The sequence below is a fragment of the Planococcus citri genome, chromosome 2 (assembly GCF_950023065.1).
Source record: "Planococcus citri chromosome 2, ihPlaCitr1.1, whole genome shotgun sequence".
NCBI classification, from domain to species: domain Eukaryota; kingdom Metazoa; phylum Arthropoda; class Insecta; order Hemiptera; family Pseudococcidae; genus Planococcus; species Planococcus citri.
In genome coordinates, this window is record NC_088678.1 from 68866388 (window position 1) to 68880463 (window position 14076).

The following is a 14076-nucleotide window of genomic DNA, read 5'->3' on the forward strand; positions in this document are numbered from 1 at the left end:
TTCCAATCTTTAACGCTACCTAATGATATTATTTTTAATATGCTATGAGCATTTTAAAACGTACTGGAAATAGGTACATTATAAACATTGTTCATTTTGCAAAACGTATAGGTATCCGAAGTGAAGGGGAGGAGAGACTGTTGGAATTTATTCGACTTTATGAGCCTGTGCCTGTGTGATTTCATCATGCAATGTTATTGTGCTCGTGCTAGTGTTGTGTGGCTTTAGAAGATGCGGAGAGGTAGTCATCGATTTGTAATTTATACCTTTCTTAGAAGAATTTTACGTGGTATTTTTTTTTGACAATTGGAGAACAATATGAAAAGGCGAGCCTATAAAATGGTTGCGAATGTTTGGAAATATTGAATGATGAATTGGATGTCGTATACAGTGTGATCAAAAAGTATTTATCGGACAGTTTCTCTAAAATACCCAGAAAAAGTGGAATGTGATGAAGGACCCTTAGTCCGGCATATGACAATAGGAGTAATTGCACCCCCCCCCCCCCCGCCGATCCTCCGGGACAACTTTTTTCTTAAAGGGGACATCCTAGGGAACATTTTAAAGCAAACTTGCCCAAAAAAAAGTTGGCCTTACTTACAAAATGGCGGCCATTTTGATTGACAGGTCAGCCGAAATCGCAGATTTTGCGTTTCAACGTAAGACTTGCACGAAATTTTTCAAACTTTACAAAGGTAGATCGAAAGATCATTCAAAAATTTATCACCTGTCAAAATTTCAAGTGCTAAAGTGCGTTTTTCGATTTTTGGTGAATTTTTGAAAATCGAATTTAGGCCAAAAATGAGGGAAAAAATCAAAATTTTACAAAATTGACCAATAAAGCTGAAATTTGAGATATACCCTATTTTCGACATGCCAAATCGATTGGAAACGGTTTCAACCCGTTTTGAGCAGTTCTGGAGCCTCCAGCAGATTTTTGAAACTCGAAATTCCCACAAAACTCCATCAAATTGGAGTTGTAAAGCTTAAATTTATTCTAAAAACTAATTTCAATACGCTACGAAGTACTGCAGGTGAATTTCAAGTCGTTTTGGAGCCTCCAGCGACGTTTTGAAAATTCCTGAAGCCTCCAGCAGATTTTTGAAACTTTAAATTTTCACAAAATTTCATCAATAATGGAGATGGAAAACTGAAATTTACTGTACACTCCAATTGTAACACCCTCTGAAGGCGACTTCAGGTGGATTCAAGTCATTTTAGGGCCTCCAGCGACTTTTTTGAAAATTACTGGAGCCTCCAGTAGATTTTTGAAACTTGAAATTTTCCCAACATTAATTTATCAAATGGAGTTGGCAAGCTGAAATTTACTTCGCAGACTACATGTTGGTTTCAAATGCTTTTGAAGTTTCCAGCTACTTTTAGGAAATTTCAATTTTCCAAAAAAAACGAAATACAACCTTTCAAAAAGTCGCTGGAGACTCAAAAACGACTTGAAATCCACCAGCAGTCAACTTCGTAGCGTATTGAAATTAGTTTGCAGGATGAATTTCGACTCTCCATCTCAATTTGATGAAATTTTGGGAAATTTCAAGTTTCAAAAATCTACTGGAGGCTCCAGTAAATTTCAAAAAAGTCGCTGGGGGCTCTAAAATGACTTGAACCGACCTGAAGTTGTATTCAGAGGGAGTTAAAATTAAAGTGTAGAGTAGCTTTCCATCTCCATTAGATAAAATTTTGTGAAAATTCAAAATTTCAAAAATCTGCTGGAGGCTCCAGTAATTTTTAAAAAAGTCGCTGGAGGCCCTAAAATGACTTGAATCCACCTGAAGTCGCCTTCAGAGGGTGTTACAATTGGAGTGTACAGTAAATTTCAGTTTTCCATCTCCATTATTGATGAAATTTTGTGAAAATTTAAAGTTTCAAAAATCTGCTGGAGGCTTCAGGAATTTTCAAAACGTCGCTGGAGGCTCCAAAACGACTTGAAATTCACCTGCAGTACTTCGTAGCGTATTGAAATTAGTTTTTAGAATAAATTTAAGCTTTACAACTCCAATTTGATGGAGTTTTGTGGGAATTTCGAGTTTCAAAAATCTGCTGGAGGCTCCAGAACTGCTCAAAACGGGTTGAAACCGTTTCCAATCGATTTGGCATGTCGAAAATAGGGTATATCTCAAATTTCAGCTTTATTGGTCAATTTTGTAAAATTTTGATTTTTTCCCTCATTTTTGGCCTAAATTCGATTTTCAAAAATTCACCAAAAATCGAAAAACGCACTTTAGCACTTGAAATTTTGACAGGTGATAAATTTTTGAATGATCTTTCGATCTACCTTTGTAAAGTTTGAAAAATTTCGTGCAAGTCTTACGTTGAAACGCAAAATCTGCGATTTCGGCTGACCTGTCAATCAAAATGGCCGCCATTTTGTAAGTAAGGCCAACTTTTTTTTGGGCAAGTTTGCTTTAAAATGTTCCCTAGGATGTCCCCTTTAAGAAAAAAGTTGTCCCGGAGGATCGGCGGGGGGGGGGGGGGGTGCAATTACTCCTATTGTCATATGCCGGACTACCTGGAAAGCAGGCCAGGTCACTTCCCTCTATCGGGAGAATCATGAATAAAAATCAATGAAATCACCGAAGGTCTTTTTCATTCACCTAAACGTGAAATATACTTACCTTATACAAAAATTTGTCAAAAATGTAATGATGAATTCGTTATTTGACTGAAATTTGGGTTACATGGGCATGATTTTGGAACACTTGTTTCCAAAAACGCGTAATCAACTTTCATTGAAATCAGATCGAATCACCTTCAGGTTCTTTTCTCGCGTCTGTGTCTGTGTTTAAAAAAACACCTGTCAGAACTTTTCTGTCACACTGTATACGTAATGTACGAGTATATCGAGTGCTATCTCATACGTGGTGACAAACAAATTAACGCGTGTATGATTTACCGTTACTCGATGGTACAAATACTACATATTGTGTTTGTGTAACTGGTTCCTCTTCGATCCTCGTCCTCTTCATCGCATATTATGATCTTTGAAATACATTTATATGTACCTATAGGTAGAGGTATACGATGATGGTATTTCTTTCTCATTTATGTAACGCGATCGATAACACACCTCATCGTACCAAATGCGGGTTCATTGATTATAATATTGTACCTTTTCCTCTGATCGATTAAGCTTGCAATATGATTCGAATCCCAAGTCGCGGTTGTAAGGTTACTCGGCAAACTTTCTACACAAATACGGATTTTGCTGCATCAAAAGAAGCCTATATACTTAAGAATGAGAAAAAGAAGAGAAAAAATGCTCGTGAAAATAACCTGTAAAAAGATGCACTTTCCAGGTCGATAGAATACCTGGTTATAATAGGTACGTGTTCAAGGTCAAGGGTTAAATCTACCGGTGTACGTGCGGGTGAGGGCAGGGGACGAGGTAAAATCAAAATATTACAAATTACCGTTACGTTAATGTGTAATATTCGACGACGAACCGGTTGAAGTTGGATTTTGCTACAATTTAACCGACATCCACATCGCGGTATCTTATATAGACATAGATATACACACTTGGAGTTGTAGTAGGTAAGGTAGGTACGTAATTTTATATCGTGGTGTGTAGTACCTTATTTCTTTTGCTGTAGTAGAACCATGTTAATCGAATGGACCTGTGTATTTTTCATAATATTATAGGTTCACTAGGTACGGGCGTACTTAATGCTTAAGCGCCGCAATATAAGACCTAGTACGTCTATATGAAACATAATACTTACACTATCTACGTACCTAGACCTACACCTACCTACACATTGAGGTACTCGTAGATTTAGCAATTGGCATTGTTCTTAATGTACTCTCTCATGAACAGTGAGCAGTGAGCACCCATAATATTTGTTTCGTAGGGTTAAATCTTCTATAACTTCCTGTTCCAGTTTTTTTGTTGTTTTTTTTCTCTCTTACCATCGGTACCTACGTAATTTGTTCGTGGAGCACAACAAAAAACAGGAGGAAGTTAACGGTAAGAACGTCGAAACTGGTTGTTGCTAATTTGTTAAGTATTTGTATTTGTTACGAAAAAAAAGTGCATTATATTGTCTTAATATCGTTTGATGAGTTTTGTGCGATTATCGAGGTTTTAATCTCGTATGAAGTGGGGTAGGGTGCATCTTATTTTACAAGCTTGAAATTTCCCACCACCCACCCTGCCTTAAGTTGTTACCCCGGGTGAGAAAATGATTCCCTATTTTATATTTTCCCCCGATTTGCAAAAAAAAAGTGGTGTCAATAGCCTTTCCACCAAGTTGAAAAAAATCAATTTTTTTTTTGGTTTAAATTTCAATCCATCAAAGTTAGTATATTTCTGCGTCAAAATTTCTATAAATGACCTTTTTTTAATGGAAAAATTTTCTCGGATTTTCAAATCATTATTGCTCCTCTATAGTAAGGAGCCCTCAAAGTTGAAAAAAATTGACGATAAATCAAAATCGGGGAAAATTTTTTGAAAACATTTCATTTCCTCACTAGAATTTGTTCTACATAATCTCCTTTTCAAGTGAAAACGTTCGTCGGATTCTCAAATAATGTTGGCTGTCTTGTATGAAGCCCCTCCCCCCCCCCTAATTGGAAAAAATATAAAAAATTGACGTCTGTAGAAATTTGTTGGAAATTCTTCATGAATGATGTTGGCTCCCTTATACGAAGCCCCTCAAAATCGAAAATAGACAACCAAAAAAAAAAAAAAAAAATGAAAAATTGATGTCTGTACAAATTTTTTGAAAATTGTTAATTTCTAGGCAGAGTACTTTTAAATAACCAAGTCTTCAAGAAAAACTCCCCCTTAAACGTTCAAAATATCAAAAATGAAAAATTGATGTCTGTCGAGCAGAATTTCTTTTTTCGAAAAAAAACCTTCCCTTGGGCTCCCATCAACGTTGGGCCCTCTCAGAGTTCTTTTAAATGACTTCTCTTCAAGGAAAAAAATCTTCTTGTTTGATGTTTCATTTTCATGATAATTTACCAAAGTCAATCGATTGGTCCTCCAAGCAATAATCTTGGCTAGTTCAACTCATCCAAAAATCAAACTAACTTATTACTATGAAATTATTCAAATTATTTTTAGAAACATAGAGAGGGACCAAGTTCCACTTTTTCATTGTGAAGTTGAGGGGTGGAGGGGATGGAGGAGGAGGGCAAATCGAAAACATTAAATAGTGCTTTTCTGATGAAAATAGACCAAATTGAAGTATTAAAGATTCAAATTCAATTAAAAAATGGGGCCAAAAAAGGTAGGTGTGTCATTATCATTTCGCTGTAATATTTTTCACAAAGAAAGAACAATTTGGGAAAAAAATGTAAAGATATTTTTTTTTTTCAGTGAAAATGGACATAATCTATAAGGATTAGGGGTAAAAAATATGAAAAATTGAAATTTTTCGGATTTCCTTTCTATTCTAAGAATATGGGGGGAGGGGGGAAGGGAGTGAAGCTTGGTACGATTTATTTTTACTAACATGGTTGGGAAAATGTTTCTAATAAAACCCGACAACTTTGGAGCGTCAACAAATATTTTTTTCATGAGTTTAAGTATAGGTATAGGAAGCTCTCCCCTTTAACCCACACGTTAGTCATGGGTTGAGATTGGGGGGGGGGAGGAATTGGTATGCGTACATATGAGTTGATTTTACCTGAGTTTGGGCTTAACTGTGGCGTTGGACAATTTTAAAAATGTTGTCTGATACCTACATCGATTTTTTTCATATTTTGTAAAATTGAGGAAGCTCACTGAGACGCCACTTATTTTTCACCGAGGAGGCTGAAAATTTCATGGTGTGATTTTCTCACCCGAAGTAACAACTTTAGGGGGTGGGAGAGGGAAAACATGATAAAAAAATGTCTATCATGTAAAATATGGCACACCCCAAAAAGTGGGGTCGTGGTCAGGGGATATGATAAGTAAGGGGTAATTTTCTGGAAACCAATCGTGAAAGGTTTATAGGAGAAAAAAACGGGTTTCAAAAATCAATAGATTCGAAGCCGTTGAAACATCAAGAAAATTGAGACAACTCATATGTACATATTTTGAAGTTGGAATTATTTTTCAATAAAATTGAAACAAAAAGTATCCAAAGAAATTGATTTATGTATTTTCAACAGAAAAGTAAAAATTAAAAAAGAAGCGGAAAGCTTTAAAATCTTATAAGTTGATTTGGGAACTGTGACTATGATTGAGGGTCATTCCATGTCAATTGGACCAAGAAGTGGTAGGGGGGTTCGGCGATTTTTTTGAAATTTTTCCTGTGCAAAGACCTTCCGAAGAGATGACCAATGGCGGAAATCGCAACCTTTTAGCCCATTTTTGAAGGCAGCCAGGGGGTGTCAAAGTTTTCAGTGAACCAGAAATATCATCCATTTCAGCGATGGATTACTCGATAACCGCGATACCTACCAAAATGGAACATTTTCCCATAGTTAGGGGTTTTGAAAGGCTTTTTGGTGATATCATAAAAATCAGTGTTGCCACTTTTTTTTGTACAAAAAATTAGCTCAAAAAGTTTCAAAACGTAGTTTTCATATCGTTCCGACTCTCAAAAATTCTGAAAAAAATATATTATGGACAACTTTTTATGTTGAACAACATATTAAAAAATTGGGATGGTAACTTGTCGCAAAGTCGATTTAAAAAAATTCAAAGTTTGCGAAAAAATGCGATTTTTTGATTTAAAACATGAAAAGAGTTTTGATTGGTAAAGTTGACCCATTTGACCCCTATTTTTACGTATCTGTTGAAAAAGTTGAAAAAACTCTTTCACTCGATGAAAATGAACTCCTCACAAAAAAATCAAAATTCAAAAAAATTCAGTTTTCAATTTCAAACATCAAAAAAAGTTTAAATTTATTCAATTATTGTCTTATTTTGACCTCTTTCTGACGTATTTCATGAAAAAGTTGATAAAAATTACAATACTTAACAACAAAAAAATGAAAATTCGTTCATTTTTGGAATTTTTTTGAATTTTAATTTTTTTTGAGGAGTTCATTTCATCGAGTGAAAGGGTATTTTCAACTTTTTCAACAGATACGTAAAAATATTGGTAAAATGGGTCAACTTCACCTATCAAAACTTTTTTTCATGTTTTAATTCAAAAAATCGCATTTTTTCGCAAACTTTAAATTCTTTTAAATGAACTTTGCAACATGTTACCATCCCAATTTTTTAATATGTTGTTCAGCATAAAAAGTTGTCCATAACATATTTTTTTCAGAATTTTTGAGAGTCGGAACGATGTGAAAACTACGTATTGAAACTTTATGAGCTAATTTTTTGTACGAAAACAAGTGGCAACACTGATTTTTATGATATCACCAAAAAGCCTTTCAAAACCCCTAACTATGGGAAAATGTTCCATTTTGGTAGGTATCGCGGTTATCGAGTAATCCACTGCTGAAATGGATGATATTTTTAGTTCACTGAAAACTTTGACACCCCCTGGCTGCCTTTAAAAATGGGCTAGAGGGCTGCGATTTGCGCCATTGGTCTTCCCTTCAGTAGGTCTTTCCACATGAAAAATTTCAAAAAAATCGCCGAACCCCCCTACCACTTCTTGGTCTAATTGACGTGGAATGACCCTTGAGTCACTTATGCACCATGTAGGAGTGGTTAAAACTGTCAGAAGCTAGAGCTACGCACACAGTTTCAACTTTGAACAATTTGCTGGAATGAGATATTTTAATTTTTTTTCATTTTGAAGTAGAATTTACAAAAATTTTTTTGAAGTTTGGTTTAATAATGGTTTTTTAATGAAGCTGATTTTCGTTAAATTTTGTCTATTTTTAGAAGTATTATGATGATTTCCTTCCTCAACATCTGCTGTGATAATTTCTTGTTCATGTTTCGAATGGCAGAGGGCAGCGCGAACTGAGATCGCTGAAAGTGATAAATTTCAAATTCTAAGTGATCTGGACTTTGAAATTGGTCCCTTAGATTGAACTTTCAAAGAGTGTTGATTTTCCAAGGGAGTGGAAGGCATTTTTTTGTATGGAAATATTGAAGGAGGGAGGACAAGAAGAAGTCAGATCAGTGATTGGGAAATGATATGATGAGTGATGACGACCCTTTAAATAATTTGTAATACATATTTTGTATGTAATAATTATAAGCGATAAATTCATTTTTAGAAGCTAATATGGTAGTTGAGATATTGGCACATACTTATCTCCCCTTTCCCAGCACCCTGCTCCTGAAACTGTCGTTCATCACGTGGCTCGTGGCAGTGCAGCAGGCAGCTACATCCCAATACCTGGATCTTCGAGAATGGACACCTTTATCATCATCATTCAGCCCATTTATGAACGTCCAATTCCGGGAAAATAATTAAAATCGTGGGATTACATTGCCTCGTACTTCGACGGTCATTTTTTCAGTCACTGTAACGTTGACCTCGAAGTGACGAGATCAACGAAAACCACGATGACTACAACAATCCAGCTCTACGACGATGATGTGACAAGACACGAGTGTCCCTGTTTACCTATATTTATACTATATTATTTTACAGTACATATAAGATGTATTATTCTGCTTCGTTACTAGAAAGGAAAAACTACATCTACGTAAGAGAGTTGCTGGAGAAATACGTACCTACAATGTAAAAAAAAAAAAAAAAAAAAAAAAAAAATGTATCTACACACAATCGACGTGGTAAACGAGTCACCATGTATACCTATTCGTAGCATAGCTCTGCGACCCTATTTTAAACACGATACGACAGTCGACAGCTGCCAAAACATCATTTTTAACTCGGGTTACTCTTGTTATGGGCTCTAGATTACATAGGTAGGACTTTTTGACCACAATACTTTGACATCTTGTATGTTACACATGAACTCGTTGACGAGATTGAGATGATTTTTCGGTGAGAAAAAAATTCTACTAGGTCGGGAATCGAGATTGGGATCTAGGTAGCTACTGCAGGGTACTATTAATCGGCAATTTTTTTATGAACGTGACCAACTACAAGAACGTGTACCGACCTATTGTCCTAATGGCGAATGAAAGGACGACAGAAATCATATTCGAATGGCATTATACTATAGGTATAGGTACTATACGTTGAGGTTAAAATAAGTAGAACTCGATTATCCGTTTCGTCGCTGATGATGATGGTAGTCAGGTATAATAAGTAGCATATATAGGTAGTGTGTATAAGTACCTACGTATAAAATACTCTTAAGACATTATACTCGTAGTTAGACCTACGTACAGTCCATTCCATATACTTACTGGCGCACTTCTCTTATCGAACATTGATTTCACAACCAGTTACGTGTCGAACAAAAGCGATATTTTTTTTCATCGCAGTCTGTCGTGTCGTAGTCGTGCTGTTTGTGCCCAGAGAATTTTTTTTCTTTTCGCAGATCGCAGGATGCTGTGACGTTCGGTCAGATTCGAATGGCGTATATTCTTAATGCGGAAATATATGTAAAATTTATTAGTCGAGTTGAAAAAAAATCTCGCTCCGGAAATAGGTTAAAAGTTTACCTCGCCGAGACACCATTTCACAACATTCTGCAGTCGCCAGTCGCGTATTGCCATCGTCAATCAGTCTCAAAATATCAGGGTGGGCGCCTAGCGCCTATGTAGTATGCTGCAATAGAATGTATGAAGAATCGAAGAGTGCATAGTTTTAGTTGGGACTTGTTTTGTGTGGAGAATTGAATGCCGTTCATCAACATCAAAACTTATCTATCGATTATTAAATTTTCAAAGTGCCCCTCTCAAAGTCTTGCTTTATTTTGCCAAGAATCCATCTTTTTTTGAAGCAAAATTTGCTATAAAAAAATCTAATTTTTTTCCAAGAATAACACAAAAGTCTCGCTCCAAAAAGTGTCACTTTTTGACAATTACATACCTACCTATTCTGAAAAAATTCTGCTTCTCGTCAAAACTGTCAAAGTCTTTCGTTTTGCTAAAAATTGACATACATTTTCGTTTTAAGAAAAATGGTCAAAAATTTTCAATTTTTTGAAGAAAATTCCCCAAAGTCTTACGTTTTTTTAAAAAACGTCTGAAAGTCTTGCTTTTTTGACTAAAAATTGCGAAATAAATATTTTTTTCTACAAAAAAATAGTCAAAAAATTTCTGCTTTTTGCAACAAATTGACAAAAGCTCCTAATCTCTAGCAAAATTGCCAAAAAGTTTCAATTTTTTTCCAAAAATTATCCAAGGGCTAGCTTTTTTCCAGGAAATGGTTGAAAAGTGCTTCTCTTTCGTTAAATTTGTTACAAAATGTTGCTTTTTTCCAAAAATTGTCACGGATTCTTGGTTTTTCTTAGAATGACAAACATTTTTTATTTTCTAGCTAAATGACTGAAATGTGTCATTTTTTACAAAAATTGACAACATTTTTTGTTTGTTAGAAAAATGGCCAAAGTTGTCTTTTTTTTGAAAAAAATTCCTCGAAATCCCACATTTTTCTCAAAATTGTCCAAAAGTTTCGTTTTTTTGACCAAAAATTGAGAAATAAATTGCCAACAATTTTGCATATGGCAGAATTGCCAAAAAGTTTCTATTTTTTCTAAAAAATATCTAAAAGTCCAGCTTTTTCCCAGGAAATTGTTGAAAAGTCCTTCCGTATTGTTGAATTGTAGCAGTGTTGCTTTTTTCCATAAACTGTCAAAAATTCTTGGTTGTTCAAGAATGACAAAAAAATTTTGTTTTATTCTAGCAAAATGACTAAAAATTGTCATTTTCAAGCAAAAGTTGAAAAAAAAATTCGTTTGCTCAAAAATTAGCCAAAATTGTAGTTTTTTTAAAGAAATTTCCTCAAAGTCCCACATTTTGCTCAAAATTGTCCAAAAATCTTGATTTTTTGACAAAAATTGCAAAAAGTATCATTTTTTGCCAAATCGTTCTCTTTTTTGCAAAAAGTTGGCAAAAACTTTCGTTTTCTAGCAAAATTGCTTAAATTAAGTTTCTCTTTATTTGCTCAAAAAATTTCCATAAATTTTTACTTTTTCAAAAATTATTTAAAAGTATAGCTTTTTTTCGGAAATTTCCAAAAAGCTTTTCCCTTTTGCTAAATGTGTTGAAAAGTGTTGCTTTTTGCCTTCGATTGTCAAAAATTTTTGCTTTTCAACAAAATGGCTTAATAAAAAGTATCATTTTTTACACAAGAAAAATCCAAAGTGTCACGTTTTTTGAATAATTGAAGACTTTTTGGCCAAAAATTTCCAAAAACTAAAAAGTATTACTCACGAGCCAGTCCTTGAAATTACGTATTGTCAAAGTCTCGCTTTTTTTCAAAAATCGTTGAAAATCCTCGCTTGCTCAAAAATTACAAATTCTTTATTTTCAGCAGAAAAGTTGAAAACTTTATTTTTGTTTGTTTTCTTTTTTACAAAGAATTTCAAAAAGTTTTACTCATTTTCCACAAATTTTCTACCAAAAATCTCGTTTTCTTTGCCAGGAAGTGCCAAAAAGTCGTTCCTTTTGCTAAAATTGTAAAAGTTTCGCTTTTTTCCAAAAATTGGATTTTTTGCAGAAATTGCAAACAATTTTACTTTGTTGCCAAAAACTGTCTAAAAGTTTGCTTTTTTACGAGAAATTACCAAAAAATGTCACTTTTTTGTCTGTAAATACTTCAGAAAAATTCCTGTTTTATGCTTAAATTTGTAGAAGCTTTGTCCAAACATTTTCGTTTTTTCACCAAAAATTTAATTTTTTTCCAGAACTTGTTCAAAAGTCTCGTTTTTTTGCCAAAGATTATCGAAAAACCTTTTCTTTTTGTTGAAATAGCCAAAGTTTCACTATTTTCCAAAAATTGAATTTTTTGCTAAAAATTGTCAAAATTCTCTCTTTGTTGCCAAAAAGTATCACTTTTTTCACCAAAAAATTGCAGAATAAGTGGTGTAACTTTATAGTTTTTGTAGGTTTCAGATCCTCAGAGGATTCTCCAAATTTATCTGAATTTTCGAAAACTGTTTTTTGCGAACTTTCTCTCTTGTTGAATGGGAGGGGGGGAGGGGTATTCATTCATTTTGTGATACATATTTATTTTGTGGTTTGTGCTTAATATTTCCTGCGAAGTAAATTTCTCGGATCAAAACTGATTTTACGGTTTGGGTTCAAAAAAGTTCGCCAAAATGGAATGTTTTAGGTACTTCTACTCACCTTTGTAAAGTATGGCATTGAAAATACCAAATAAAATGAAATAAATACAAAAAATTTTCGATTCGGACGTTTATGTCGGAGAGAAAGGGACGGAAGAGGGAGGTGATGAGCTTTGGATCCGATTTACTGAGAGGGTTCCAGAAATTAAGGACATAAAGTGAAAAAATAAGCTGTTAAATTTGGAAAATTCTCTTTGAAATTTCAATTTTTTTTTATTTTAAATTTTTATAAATATTGATTATTATAAATCGATTTCTTCGAATTTTGTTTCGATAGTTGAACTTTCAACTTGTAAATTCAGCAATCAATTTTTGAAAACTTGAAGATTATCTTTAAATTTACCAGTAAATTCGACAACTTTTCGCGAAACGTGTTTCAATTCGAGGCATATTTTTCACAATGAAGATTAAAGAACTCCCCTCTTCATTCTTCTTCCTGCAGATGCCTATTTCTCCAACAGATCTTGCAGGTTCTACTTCGAAGAAAAATACCACCATTTTTCTGGCACAGTTTCATCTGCACTCATCTCTCGGTAAAACCAAGTGGAAATTCCCAACATTGTTTCCGAAAGCTTTTTCGCATATTATTAATTATTACAGAAAATATCTCATATTTAAACGCCATAACTCTTACTTAAAAACGTAAAATATGAAATAAAACAACCGTTAATTTCGATACGCTGGCCATCGAACGATGAAAATAATAGAAATTCGAGATAAGAGTAAGATAAAAGTGACCGCTTCTACAATGCATATAATATCGTCAAAGAAAGAAGAAACCGAAAACAAGTGTTTGACCATTAAGCATCGATATATGTACTCGTACGTAAACGTACTCGTACGATAGTAAATCTACAGCTATGCACAGTCTCAAGTCTGCACAGGTGTATATTGCAGTTTTTAGGGCATAACAGATATACCTACACGAGCACACGCAATATGTGTTCGAAAACAATTAACACAAGATGTAATTAAATTAGCTCTTCGAATACAGAGAAATATAAACAATGTATGAATAAGTGGGTTATATTTTAAATGGAAAATTTAGTTACTTATTCACGTATATTTGCTATACTTAGGTACTTATAATATTATTCTTTGTACCCGTACCTATGTTGATGTTATGATATAATTATAACGTTGGTGCTCTTCATCGCAGTGATGATAGGTGAACTTACTCATCCCATGTGCTAAATAAAAATCGCACTTTAATGAAGATGTGCCTACGTACGAACTTATTTAATCGATTATACGTTAGATGAACTGGACAAGGACTGGACACCAGCAATCACTGTATTGTGTCTGCTGACAATGAAATTGTTAACCATTAAAAATAGAAAAATTTCCACGATTTATATACCTACCTTGGGTTTGCAAATTTCTCACAAGGTTAGTTGGTCAGAGTTTCTTCTTTAGCAGGATATAAATAGATGGAATGTGTTTGTTTTGTTTCAATATTAACGGAGATGAGAGGACATCGACATTTTCATATAAAAAGCTTAGGTATTCATTACGTGGAAGGTGGAAATGTTCACAGAGTTCAAAGAATAGGTAGTTAGTAAGGTACTTTGTATATGCAAATTACATAGAGAGAATTGAGAGAAATGTGGAGTGAAAAATTTAAATAAATGGAATCTGGTTTGGATATTTGATAAGGTTTTCAAAAATTCGTTATTATGATGGGTGAAAGAGCTTTGTTTTTTTTTCTTTTCCAAAATTAAAAAACTAAAAATTATAAATATTTTACTTTGTCTTTAAGCTCATGAAGCGAAAAAAAAACGCCTGTAAAATTGAATTGGGTGAAGTTTGGTTTGTCCCTGGACTGGATTAATTATTTTAGTGATTTTACCGTGTTTTTTAATATTTTAAATCTTAAAAACCCATCTTACTAAAGAAAACCATCGTCGATTACCTCAGAACGAAAGGGAGAACTTCATTAGATAC